This window comes from Arachis stenosperma, chromosome 9 (assembly GCF_014773155.1).
Source record: "Arachis stenosperma cultivar V10309 chromosome 9, arast.V10309.gnm1.PFL2, whole genome shotgun sequence".
NCBI classification, from domain to species: domain Eukaryota; kingdom Viridiplantae; phylum Streptophyta; class Magnoliopsida; order Fabales; family Fabaceae; genus Arachis; species Arachis stenosperma.
This window is the reverse complement of record NC_080385.1, coordinates 23,424,655-23,438,128: the sequence shown is the minus strand read 5'-3', so window position 1 is coordinate 23,438,128 and position 13,474 is coordinate 23,424,655. Positions and strand designations below refer to the sequence as shown.

The 13,474-nt window shown below is 41.0% G+C and overlaps 1 non-coding gene across 1 annotated transcript; it reads right to left on the bottom strand.

Annotated features, from left to right (window-relative positions):
* Nucleotides 1-6,839: 6,839 nt before the first annotated feature.
* LOC130953800 (small nucleolar RNA R71) lies at nucleotides 6,840-6,947 on the bottom strand. Its single transcript, XR_009075961.1, has one exon. It is a non-coding gene; the product is annotated as a small nucleolar RNA R71 (small nucleolar RNA).
* Nucleotides 6,948-13,474: the final 6,527 nt, after the last annotated feature.

Sequence of the window (13,474 nt, the reverse complement as noted above, 5' to 3'; positions counted from 1 at the left end):
ATTAACAATTATGGCCCTTCGGCCCATGGCATAACAAGCACTTCCATTGCCATCCTCCGCATCTCACATAATCATCTTTGATCCTCATTGATCATTCATTTTTCCCTTGCTTCACTTGCAAGTTACCACATTCACTAGCTCCTTTCTCATCACTAGGCATATCATAATAATTTAAGACACAAGTGGTGAGATCGGAGGCTTAGAAGTATGAAATTGGCCTTTAAAACTCAAAATCAACTTTGGGATGAAAACAGGGCCACGCGTACGCGCACTTCACGCGCACGCGTGGATGGCCACAAAACTCATCGACGCGCAAGCGTCATATATGCGGACGGCTGGATTGAAAATAGCTAAACGACGCGTACGCGTCAGCCGCGCGTATACGCAGTACATTTGGCATAACTCTGGCACAACTCTCAGGAAAATGGCTGGGCATTGGGTGCATCACATCGACGCGCCCGCGCACACCACGCGCACGCGTGGATGGTGCCTTCTTGAAGAACGACGCGCACGTGCCAAGTGCGCCTACGCGTGGGGGGTCATTCTGCTAAAAATTTTTTCTAAGTTAAAAGCTGCAGAATTCACAGATTCAACCCCCAATCTTCCGATGGACATAACTTTCTCATTTTAAATCGTTTTTCGCCCGTTCTTCGAACAGCATGGACATCCCGGATCCAATTTCATTTTTAAATAATTTTGGTATAAAACGGAGATCCGTAGTCCAAGTTATGTCCCATCAATATATGTCCAAAAACCATGTTTCCATACAAAACCACAAGGTGCCATTTTCAAAACAAGCCATTTTCAACTCTTTTCAAAATCAACCAAAATATGCCAATTTTAACCCTTTTTTAAATCAATCAAAATGTACCAAAATCAACATCAAGCCTCCTCAACTCACACATCAACACTTCACCACAATTCACAAAACATCATCCCACCATTTTAACACTTCTCAATCAAATGGCTAAGAGACAAACACATAGACATGTCATATATACTTTCTCATCCCAATTTCCAATAATGCCATTTCCAATCAACTATCATTGTACATAATCAATATCATACTCACCATCAACATGATTTCACCCACAATTCAACCTGGATCAACCATCAAGCATATATCACAACATGCATATTTCTCATACAACGTACCATCAAGGCATCAATAATCATCATCACATATATGACCACATCATATATCTCAATCATTAAACAACATCAATAATTCAATGCCTATCTTAGGGCCTCTAGCCTAAGTATTTCCTACCACGTTACATATTAGATACGAGAAACCGAGACCATACCTTAGCCGATTTCCCAAGCTCAACCGGAGCACTTCCAAACCACTTGTCCACAAGCCCTCTAGTTCTCAACACCTCCAAGAACATATTTTTACCACCAAAAATCACTTTTCAATCTTTCCAAGGTCTCAATCAAGCCCCAATAGTCACACATACACAACCTAAGCCACAATCTTCATACCCATACACAACATCTCAATACCCAAATATCATAGAACAACAAATTACACTAAGGTTGAGAATCTTACCACACCCAAGGTCCAAGGAGACAAGATTAATCTTCTCCTTCAAGAGAGTTGGGTCCTATAACATCAAAGAGCCCAAAATCTCAACATTTTTGCTCATGAAACTTGAAAACAAGGCTAGAAATTCGAAGAGCAAAATGTGGCTTACCTCAAGATTGGTAGTATGGGTTTTGTAGAGCTCTCCACGGTGAACGCGTGGCTGCAAACAGTGCGACAATCGGAGCTCTAGATCAAAAGTTATGGTAGTTTGAAGATCAAGTGAGGAATAGAAGTTTGAGAGAGTGTTCTTCCCTCCCTTACTCCATTTCAGCGTGTGTGTGTAACAAATGAGGAGAGAGAGTACTGAAAACTAGGGTTTTGGTTTAGTTTAGTTGGGCCAAGGGCCCACTTTGGGTCCGGTTGGCCCGGTTTGGCCCGTTCGGTCCAATCTTGATCCGATTTCTATAAAATTGGTACCGAAATTCTCGTCTCAATCTCCTCTATCATATTAAGCCATAAAAATAACATTTTTGGCTTTCTAGAATGAATTCTAATTTATGGGTTAATTAGCCATTAATTAACTGGGTTTTACATTCTACCCACCTAATTGGGAATTTTGCCCACAAAATTCAAATTCTATTACCTGAGAATAAGTGCAGATAATCCGTTCGCATCTCCGACTCAAGTTCCCAAGTGTGTTCCTCAACACCGCCTCGACTCCATGCCACTTTGACTAATGAAACCTCTTTTTCACGCAACTGTTTGATACTAGTATCATCAATTCTGACTGGAGCCACTGGAAGCGTCAAATCTTCTCTTAACTGTACCGATTTAGGTTCCAACACATGGCTAGCATCAAGAGTGTACTTCCGAAGCTGTGACATGTGAAACACGTCGTGCAGGTTCAAAATATGAGGTGGTAGAGCCATCCGATATGCCACCGGTCCAATCCTCTCCAGGATCTGAAATGGACCAATGTATCGAGGATTCAACTTCTTCGCTTTAATTGCCCTACCTACTCCTATGGTTGGAGTAACCTTAAGGAAAACATGGTCTCCTTCCTCAAATTTCAAGGGTTTCCGCCTCTGATCGGTGTAACTCTTCTGATGACTCTGCACCGTAAGCATCCTATCTCATATTTTCTTGACTTGTTCAGTAGTCTCAGCTATCATCTCCAGTCCCAACAAGCCTTTCTCTCCAGCTTCATACCAACATAGCGGAGATTGACATTTCCTCCCATACAAGGCTTCATACGGAGCCATTCTGATGCTCGCATGGTAACTATTATTGTATGAAAACTTCACTAATGGAATATATCGATCCCAACTCGCCGGTTGGTCCAAAACACAAGCCCTCAACATATCCTCTAGTGTTTGGATCGTCCTCTCGGATTGGCCATCTGTTTGAGGATGGTAAGCTGTACTCAAGCTTAATCGGGTTCCAAAAGCTTTCTGAAATGCACCCTGATGAGCGGATAATTTGTATGCTTTTTGGCATTGTTTTTAGTATGTTTTTAGTAGTTTTAGTTGAGTTCTTAGTATATTTTTATTAGTTTTTAATTAAAATTCACTTTTCTAGACTTTACTATGAGTTTGTGTGTTTTTCTGTGATTTCAGGTATTTTCTGGCTGAAATTGAGGGACCTGAGCAAAAATCTGATCCAGAGACTGAAAAGGACTGCAGATGCTGTTGGATTCTGACCTCCCTGCACTCGAAGTGGATTTTCTGGAGCTACAGAAGCCCAATTGGCGCGCTCTCAACGGCGTTGGAAAGTAGACATCCTGGGCTTTCCAGCAATATATGATAGTTCATACTTTGCCCAAGATTTGATGACCCAAACCGGCGTTCAAAGTCACCTACAGGAATTCCAGCGTTAAACGCCGGAACTGGCACCAAAATGGGAGTTAAACGCCCAAACTGGAATAAAAGCTGGCGTTTAACTCCAAGAGGAGTCTCTACACGAAAATGCTTCATTTGCTCAGCCCAAGCACACACCAAGTGGGCCCGGAAGTGGATTTCTATGTCATTTACTCATCTTTGTACACCTTAGGCTACTAGTTTTCTATAAGTAGGACCTTTTACTATTGTATTTTCATCTTTGGATTATTTTTAGATCCTTTGATCATCTTCGGACATCTAGTTCTTAGATCATTGGGAGGCTGGCCTCATGGCCAAGCCTAGACCTTGTTCTTATGTATTTTCAACGGTGGAGTTTCTACACACCATAGATTAAGGTGTGGAGCTCTGCTGTACCTCGAGTATTAATGCAATTACTATTGTTCTTCTATTCAATTCCGCTTGTTCTTTTACCAAGATATCACTTGTTCTTCAACTTGATGAAGGTGGTGATTGACACTCATCATCATTCTCACCTATGAACAAGGTGACTGACAACCATTCTTGTTCTACAAGCATTCGAGGCTTGGTGAATGTCTCTTGGATTCTTTAACCGGAGTCTTCGTGGTATAGGCAAGAATTGATGGCGGCATTCAAGAGAATCCGGAAGGTCTAACCTTGTCTGTGGTATTCTGAGTAGGATTCAATGATTGAATGACTGTGACGTGCTTCAAACCTGTAACCTGCTGGGCGTTAGTGACAGACGCAAAAGAATCACTGGATTCTATTCCGGTAGGGGAGGGAACCATACCGGTGATTGGCAGTACTGTGACAGAGTGCGTGCATTAGCTTTCACTGCGAGGATGGGAGGTAGCCATTGACAACGGTGAAACCCTACATGAGCTTGCCATGGAAAGGAGTAAGAAGGATTGGATGAAGACATTAGGAAAGCAGAGAGACGGAAGGGAAGGCATCTTCATACACTTGTCTGAAGCTCTTACACCAATGATGTACATAAGTATCCCTATCTTTATCTTTAATGTTATTTTCGTTCATCACCATTATACATTTGAGTCTGCCTGACTGAGATTTACAAGATGACCATAGCTTGCTTCATACCACCAATCTCCGTGGGATCGACCCTTACTCGCGTAAGGTTTATTACTTGGACGACCCAGTGCACTTGCTGGTTAGTTGTGCGAAGTTGTGTTTATGCCATGGTATTGAGCACCAAGTCTTTGGAGCCATTACCGGGGATTGTTTTGTGTATTAAAAAGTATTGATCACAATTTCGTGCACCAAGTTTTTGGCGCCGTTGCCGGGGATTGTTCTTGAGTATGGACAACTGACGGTTCATCTTGTTGCTTAGATTAGGCATTTATTTATTTTTTTTTTTTCGAAATTCTTGAAGATGAATTCTAGAGTTTCATGATGATTTGCTGAAATCTGGCTGGCTGTAAAGCCATGTCTAATTTCATTGGACCGAGGTCTCAACTTATCATCACAAGAGCTTGTTGATCTTGCTTTTGGAGCAGTGATCTGCTAAGGCTTGGCTGGCCTTTGGCCATGTCTAGTGTTTTGGACCGAAGCTTTCTTTGAAAACTTGGCTGGCTGTGAAGCCATGTCTAATTCCTGGACCGGAGTCTTAGACTAGCATTGCACTGATTCCTGGAATTCTCATTAAGAATTTTGATATCTTTTTCCACTTAATTTTCGAAAATCACAAAAAAATTTAAAAATAAAAAAAATCCAAAAATATTTCTTGTTTTAGTCTAGAGTCTCATCTTAAGTTTGGTGTCAATTACATGCATTCATTCATGTGTCTTTAGGATCTTCAAGAAATTCTTGATGATTTCTTACTCTGATCTTTGAATTCTTTTAACTTGAGTGTTTATGTGTCTCATATAGTGTCAATAGTATACAAACTACTAAGTTTGGTGTCTTGCATGCATTGTTATTTGATTCTTGTTGCATTTTGATTATTAAAAAATCCAAAAATATTTTTTTTTTTACTTTGTGTCCTCTCAAGTCAATAATACAGAGAATTGAAGATTCAGAACATACTGCAGAGGAATTATACAGAAAAAGCTGAGCATTCGAAAATGCCCAGTGAAGAAGGCAGACTGGCGTTTAAACGCCAGCCAGGGTACCTGGTTGGGCGTTTAACGCCCAAAAAGGGTGCATTTTGGGCGTTAAACGCCAGAATGGATACCATTCTGGGCGTTTAACGCCAGGATGGTGCTAGGGGGAAGATTTTGTTTTTCAAATCAAATTTTTTCAAGTTTTCAAAGTTTTTCAAAATCAAATCTTTTTCAAATCATATCTTTTCAATCAAATGTTTTCAAAATCAATTTCCTTTTTCAAAGATACTTACTAACAATTAATGATTTGATTGAACATTTTTTTGCCTTTTCTATTAAGGAAGGTTTCATGTTTGACTCATATCTTTTCTTGTTAGGCAAGTCATTATTTTTTTTTTAAATCAAATCTTTTTAAAATTGTTTTCAAATCATATCTTTTAAAATTGTTTTCAAATCAAATCTTTTTAAAACCATAACTTTTCAATCATATCTTCTTAACCACATCTTTTTCAAAATAGTTTTCAATCAAATCTTTTTGATTTCTAATTTAAAAATCTTTTTCAAAAAAACACTTGATTTCTTTTCCACTTTGATTTTCGAAAATCAATTAATGCTTTTCAAAAATGTTTTCAAAATATTTTAATTAATTTTCGAAAATCTTCTTCCCTCCTTCTCACATCCTTCCATTTATGGACTAACACTATCCCTTAATGCAAAATTCGAACTCCATCTTCTTTGATAAGTTCGAATTTTCTACTTCTGCCTTCTAAATTTCTTTTCCTCTGACACCTCAAGGAATCTCTATACTGTGACATAGAGGATTCCATATTTTCTTGTTCTTTTCTCTTTCATATGAGCAGGAACAAAGACAAAGGCATTCTTGTTGAAGCTGACCCTGAACCTGAAAGGACCTTAAAGCAAAAACTAAGAGAAGCTAAAGCACAACTCTCTGTAGAGGACCTAACTGAATTCTTCAAAGAAGAAGAAGACATGGCAGCCGAAAACAACAACAATGCAAACAATGCAAGGAAGGTGCTGGGTGACTTTACTGCACCTACTCCCGACTTCTATGGGAGAAGCATCTCTATCCCTGCCATTGGAGCAAACAACTTTGAGCTTAAGCCTCAATTAGTTTCTCTAATGCAACAGAATTGCAAGTTCCATGGACTTCCATTGGAAGATCCTCATCAGTTCTTAGCTGAGTTCTTGCAAATCTGTGACACAGTCAAGACTAATGGGGTTGACCCTGAGGTCTACAGACTGATGCTATTCCCTTTTGCTGTAAGAGACAGAGCTAGAATATGGTTGGACTCTCAACCTAAAGAAAGCCTGGACTCTTGGGAAAAGCTAGTCAATGCCTTCGTGGCAAAGTTCTTTCAACCTCAAAAATTGAGTAAGCTTAGAGTGGAAGTCCAAACCTTCAGACAGAAGGATGGAGAATCCCTCTATGAAGCTTGGGAAAGATACAAACAATTGATCAGAAAATGTCCTTCTGACATGCTTTCTGAATGGAGCATCATAGGTATCTTCTATGATGGTCTCTCTGAACTATCCAAGATGTCTTTGGATAGCTCTGCTGGAGGATCTCTTCAATCTGAAGAAGACGCCTACAGAGGCTCAAGAGCTCATTGAAATGGTTGCAAATAACCAATTCATGTACACTTCTGAAAGGAATCCTGTGAACAATGGGACAAGTCAGAAGAAAGGAGTTCTTGAGATTGATGCTCTGAATGCCATTTTGGCTCAGAACAAAATATTGACTCAACAAGTCAATTTGATTTCTCAAAGTCTGTCTGGAATGCAAAACGCACCAAGCAGTACTAAGGAGGCTTCATCTGAGGAAGAAGCTTATGATCCTGAGAACCCTTCAATGGAAGAGGTGAATTACCTAGGAGAACCCTATGGTAACACCTATAATTCTTCATGGAGAAATCACCCAAATCTCTCATGGAAGAATCAAGAGAGACCCCAACAAGGTTTCAATAATAATGGTGGAAGAAACAGGTTTAACAATGGCAAACCTTTTCCATCATCTTCTCAGCAACAGACAGAGAATCCTAAGCAGAACCCCTCTGACTTAGCAACCATGGTCTCTGATCTAATTAAAACCACTCAAAGTTTCATGAATGAAACAAGATCCTCCATTAGGAATTTGGAGGCACAAGTGGGACAGCTGAGCAAGAAAGTTACTGAACTCCCTCCAAGTACTCTTCCAAGCAATACAGAAGAAAATCCAAAAGGAGAGTGCAAGGCCATCAACATGGCCGAATTTGGAGAGGAAGGAGAGGCAGTAAACGCCACTGAGGAAGACCTCACTGGGCGTGCACTGGCCTCCAATGAGTTCCCTAGTAAGGAACCATGGGAATCTGAGGCTCAAAATGAGACCATAGAGATTCCATTGGACTTACTTCTGCCTTTCATGAGCTCTGATGAGTATTCTTCCTCTGAAGAGGATGAGTATGTCACTGAAGAGCAAGTTGCTAAATACCTTGGAGCAATCATGAAGCTAAATGACAAGTTATTTGGAAATGAGACTTGGGAGGATGAACCTCCTTTGCTCACCAAAGAACTGGATGACTTGTCTAGGCAGGAATTACCTCAAAAGAGACAAGATCCTGGGAAGTTTTCCATACCTTGTACCATAGGCACCATGACCTTCAAGAAGGCTCTGTGTGACTTAGGGTCAAGTGTAAACCTCATGCCTCTCTCAGTAATGAAGAAGCTAAGGATCTTTGAGGTACAAGCTGCAAAAATCTCATTAGAGATGGCAGACAAATCAAGAAAACAAGCTCATGGACTTGTAGAGAATGTTTTGGTAAAGGTTGAAGACCATTACATTCCTGCTGATTTCATAGTCCTAGAGACTGGGAAGTGCATGGATGAAACCATCATCCTTGGCAGACCCTTCCTAGCCACAGTAAAAGCTGTGATTGATGTTGATAGAGGTGAACTGATCATTCAAGTGAATGAAGAATCCTTTGTGTTTAAGGCTCAAGGATATCCCTCTGTCACCATAGAGATGAAGCATGAAGAGCTTCTCTCAAATCAGAGTCAAGAAGAGCCCCCCCAGTCAAACTCTAAGTTTGGTGTTAGGAGGCCACAACCAAACTCTAAGTTTGGTGTTGAACCCCCACATTCAAACTCTAAGTTTGGTGTTGGGAAGTTCCAACATTGCTCTGAGTATCTGTGAGGCTCCATGAGAGCCCTCTGTCAAGCTACTGACATTAAAGAAGCGCTTGTTGGGAGGCAACCCAATGATTATAATTTATATAGTTTCTTTTGTTATTTTATGTTTTTTGTAGGTTGATGATCATAAGAAGTCAAAAAATCCATTGAAAAAGCAAAAACAAAATGAAAAACAGCACACCCTGGAGGAAGATGCTGCTGGCGTTCAAACGCCAGTAAGCCTAGCAGTTGGGCGTTTAACGCCCAGTCTGGCACCATTCTGGGCGTTTAACGCCAGAAAGGGGCACCAGACTGGCGTTAAACGCCAGAAAAGGGCAAGAACCTGGCGTTAAACGCCAGGAATGGGCACCAGCCCGACGTTTAACGCCAGAAATGGCTCAAAACGTGATTTTGAGCAACATTTGGTGCAGGGATGACTTTTCCTTGACACCTCAGGATCTGTGGACCCCACAGGACCCCCACCAACCCCACCACCACTCTCTCTCTTCTTCCCCCATTCACCAATCAACTCAATCCATCTCCCCCCTCTCCTATAAATACCCTTCTTCACTCCTTCATTTTCACACAACCAAAACACCACCATCTCCCTCTTCCTCATTTCTTCTTCTTCTACTCTCGTCTTTCTTCTTTTGCTCGAGGACGAGCAAACATTTTAAGTTTGGTGTGGTAAAAGCATTGCTTTTTCATAACCATTATGGCATCCAAGGCCGGAGAAACCTCTAGAAAGAGGAAAGGGAAGGCAAAAGCTTCCACCTCCGAGTCATGGGAGATGGATAGGTTCATCTCAAGGGTGCATCAAGATCACTTCTATGAAGTTGTGGCCTTAAAGAAAGTGATCCTCGAGGTCCCCTTTTCACTCAAAAAGGGTGAATATCCGGAGATCCGCCATGAGATCCAAAGAAGAGGTTGGGAAGTGCTTACCAACCCTATTCAACAAGTCGGAATCTTGATGGTTCAAGAGTTCTATGCCAATGCATGGATCACCAAGAACCATGATCAAAGTGTGAACCCGGATCCAAAGAATTATCTCACAATGGTTCGGGGGAAATACTTGGATTTTAGTCCGGAAAGTGTGAGGGTGGCGTTCAACTTGCCTATGATGCAAGGAGATGAACATCCTTACACAAGAAGGGTCAACTTTGATCAAAGGTTGGACCAAGTCCTCACAACCATATGTGAAGAGGGCGCACAATGGAAGAGAGATTCAAGAGGCAAGCCGGTTCAATTAAGAAGGCATGACCTCAAACCCGTGGCTAGAGGATGGTTGGAGTTTATCCAACGCTCAATCATTCCCACTAGCAACCGGTCCGAAGTTACTTTAGACCGGGCCATCATGATCCATAGCATCATGATTGGAGAAGAAGTGGAAGTTCATGAGGTCATAGCCCAAGAACTCTACAAGGTGGCGGATAAGTCCTCTACCTTAGCAAGGTTAGCCTTTCCTCACCTCATTTGTCACCTCTGTTATTCATTTGGAGTTGACATAGAGGGAGACATCACCATTGATGAGGATAAGCCCATTACCAAACTAAGGGTGGAGCACCAAGAACACTCCATTCTTCTCCATGAAATAAGAGAAGATCAAAGAATCATGAGAGAGGAGCAACAAAGGCAAGGAAGAGACATTGAGGAGCTTAAGCACTCCATAGGACCTTCAAGAGGAAGGAAGAGCCGCCATCACTAAGGTGGACTCGTTCCTTGATTTCCTTGTTCTTTATTCTTCTGTTTTTCGAATTTTTATGCTTATGTTTATCCATGTTTGTGTCTTGTGATCATTAGTGTCTTAGTGTCTATGCCTTAAAGTTATGAATGTCCTATGAATCCATCACCTTTCTTAAATAAAAACGTGCTTAATTGAAAAGGAAAAGAATTGCATGAATTTTGAATTTTATAACAGTTTAATTATTTTGATGTGGTGGCAACACTTTTGTTCTCTGAATGTATGCTTGAACAGTGCATATGTCTTTTGAATTTGTGATTCATGAATGTTGGCTCTTGAAAGAATGATGAAAAAGGAAACATGTTACTGAGGATCTGAAAAATCATAAAAATGATTCTTGAAGCAAGAAAAAGCAGTGAATACAAAAAAGAAGAAGAAGCAGACGAAAAAAAAATACCGAAAAAAAAAAGAAAAAAAGAAAGAAAAAGAGTTGTGATCCAAGGCAATAAGAGTGTGCTTAAGAACCCTGGACACCTCTAATTGGGGACTTTAGCAAAGCTGAGTCACAATCTGAAAAGGTTCACCCAATTATGTGTCTGTGGCATGTATGTATCCAGTGGTAATACTGGAAGACAGAATGCTTTGGGCCACAGCCAAGACTCAATAAGTAGCTGTGTTCAAGAATCATCATACTTAACTAAGAGAATCAATAACACTATCTGGATTCTGAGCTCCTAAAGAAGCCAATCATTCTGAGTTCCAAAGGATAAAGTGAGATGCCAAAACTATTCAGAGGCAAAAAGCTAAAAGCCCCGCTCATCTAATTAATACTGATCTTCATAGATGTTTTTGGAGTTCATTGCACATTCTCTTCTTTTTATCTTATTTGATCTTCAGTTGCTTGGGGACAAGCAACAATTTAAGTTTGGTGTTGTGATGAGCGGATAATTTGTATGCTTTTTGGCATTGTTTTTAGTATGTTTTTAGTAGTTTTAGTTGAGTTCTTAGTATATTTTTATTAGTTTTTAATTAAAATTCACTTTTCTTGACTTTACTATGAGTTTGTGTGTTTTTCTGTGATTTCAGGTATTTTCTGGTTGAAATTGAGGGACCTGAGCAAAAATCTGATCCAGAGACTGAAAAGGACTGCAGATGCTGTTGGATTCTGACCTCCCTGCACTCGAAGTGGATTTTCTGGAGCTACAGAAGCCCAATTGGCGCGCTCTCAACGGCGTTGGAAAGTAGACATCCTGGGCTTTCCAGCAATATATGATAGTCCATACTTTGCCCAAGATTTGATGGCCCAAACCGGCATTCAAAGTCACCTACAGGAATTCCAGCGTTAAACGCCGGAACTGGCACCAAAATGGGAGTTAAACGCCCAAACTGGAATAAAAGCTGGCGTTTAACTCCAAGAGGAGTCTCTACACGAAAATGCTTCATTTGCTCAGCCCAAGCACACACCAAGTGGGCCCAGAAGTGGATTTCTATGTCATTTACTCATCTTTGTACACCTTAGGCTACTAGTTTTCTATAAGTAGGACCTTTTACTATTGTATTTTCATCTTTGGATTATTTTTAGATCCTTTGATCATCTTCGGACATCTAGTTCTTAGATCATTGGGAGGCTGGCCTCACGGCCAAGCCTAGACCTTGTTCTTATGTATTTTCAACGGTGGAGTTTCTACACACCATAGATTAAGGTGTGGAGCTCTGCTGTACCTCGAGTATTAATGCAATTACTATTGTTCTTCTATTCAATTCCGCTTGTTCTTTTACCAAGATATCACTTGTTCTTCAACTTGATGAAGGTGGTGATTGACACTCATCATCATTCTCACCTATGAACAAGGTGACTGACAACCATTCTTGTTCTACAAGCATTCGAGGCTTGGTGAATGTCTCTTGGATTCTTTAACCGGAGTCTTCGTGGTATAGGCAAGAATTGATGGCGGCATTCAAGAGAATCCGGAAGGTCTAACCTTGTCTGTGGTATTCTGAGTAGGATTCAATGATTGAATGACTGTGACGTGCTTCAAACCTGTAACCTGCTGGGCGTTAGTGACAGACGCAAAAGAATCACTGGATTCTATTCCGGTAGGGGAGGAAACCATACCGGTGATTGGCAGTACTGTGACAGAGTGCGTGCATTAGCTTTCACTGCGAGGATGGGAGGTAGCCATTGACAACGGTGAAACCCTACATGAGCTTGCCATGGAAAGGAGTAAGAAGGATTGGATGAAGACATTAGGAAAGCAGAGAGACGGAAGGGAAGGCATCTTCATACACTTGTCTGAAGCTCTTACACCAATGATGTACATAAGTATCCCTATCTTTATCTTTAATGTTATTTTCGTTCATCACCATTATACATTTGAGTCTGCCTGACTGAGATTTACAAGATGACCATAGCTTGCTTCATACCACCAATCTCCGTGGGATCGACCCTTACTCGCGTAAGGTTTATTACTTGGACGACCCAGTGCACTTGCTGGTTAGTTGTGCGAAGTTGTGTTTATGCCATGGTATTGAGCACCAAGTCTTTGGAGCCATTACCGGGGATTGTTTTGTGTATTAAAAAGTATTGATCACAATTTCGTGCACCACACCCCAAAACCTCAAAGTGAAACGAGGATCTCTATCAGAGATTATAGTAATAGGTACACCATGAAGTCTCACAATATCCTTTATGTATAACCGTGCTAGCTCTTCAAGGGTGTAAGTCATCCGAATGGGCAAAAAGTGAGCTGACTTCGTCAGTCGGTCCACAATCACCCAGATAGCATCAAAACCAGCCCTAGTCCTTGGCAATCCTGACACAAAGTCCATTGCAATACCTTCCCATTTCCATTGCAGAACCTCTAAAGGTTGCAACATCCCAGAAGGTCTTTGATGTTCAATCTTTACCTTTTGACAAGTTAAGCACTTTGAAAAATATTCCGCCACATCATTCTTCATACCCAGCCACCAAAACATTGCCTTTAAATCATGTTACATCTTAGTACTTCCCGGGTGAATGGAGAATCCACTTTTGTGTGCCTCCTTTAAAATATCTTGCCTCAAAGTGCCAACATCCGGCACAATGATCCTACCCTTGAATCTCCATAACCCATCTTTTTCTTCCGACACTCTCCACTGTTTCCCTTGCTCAATAGCCGTTAACACCTTCCATAACGCTTCATCA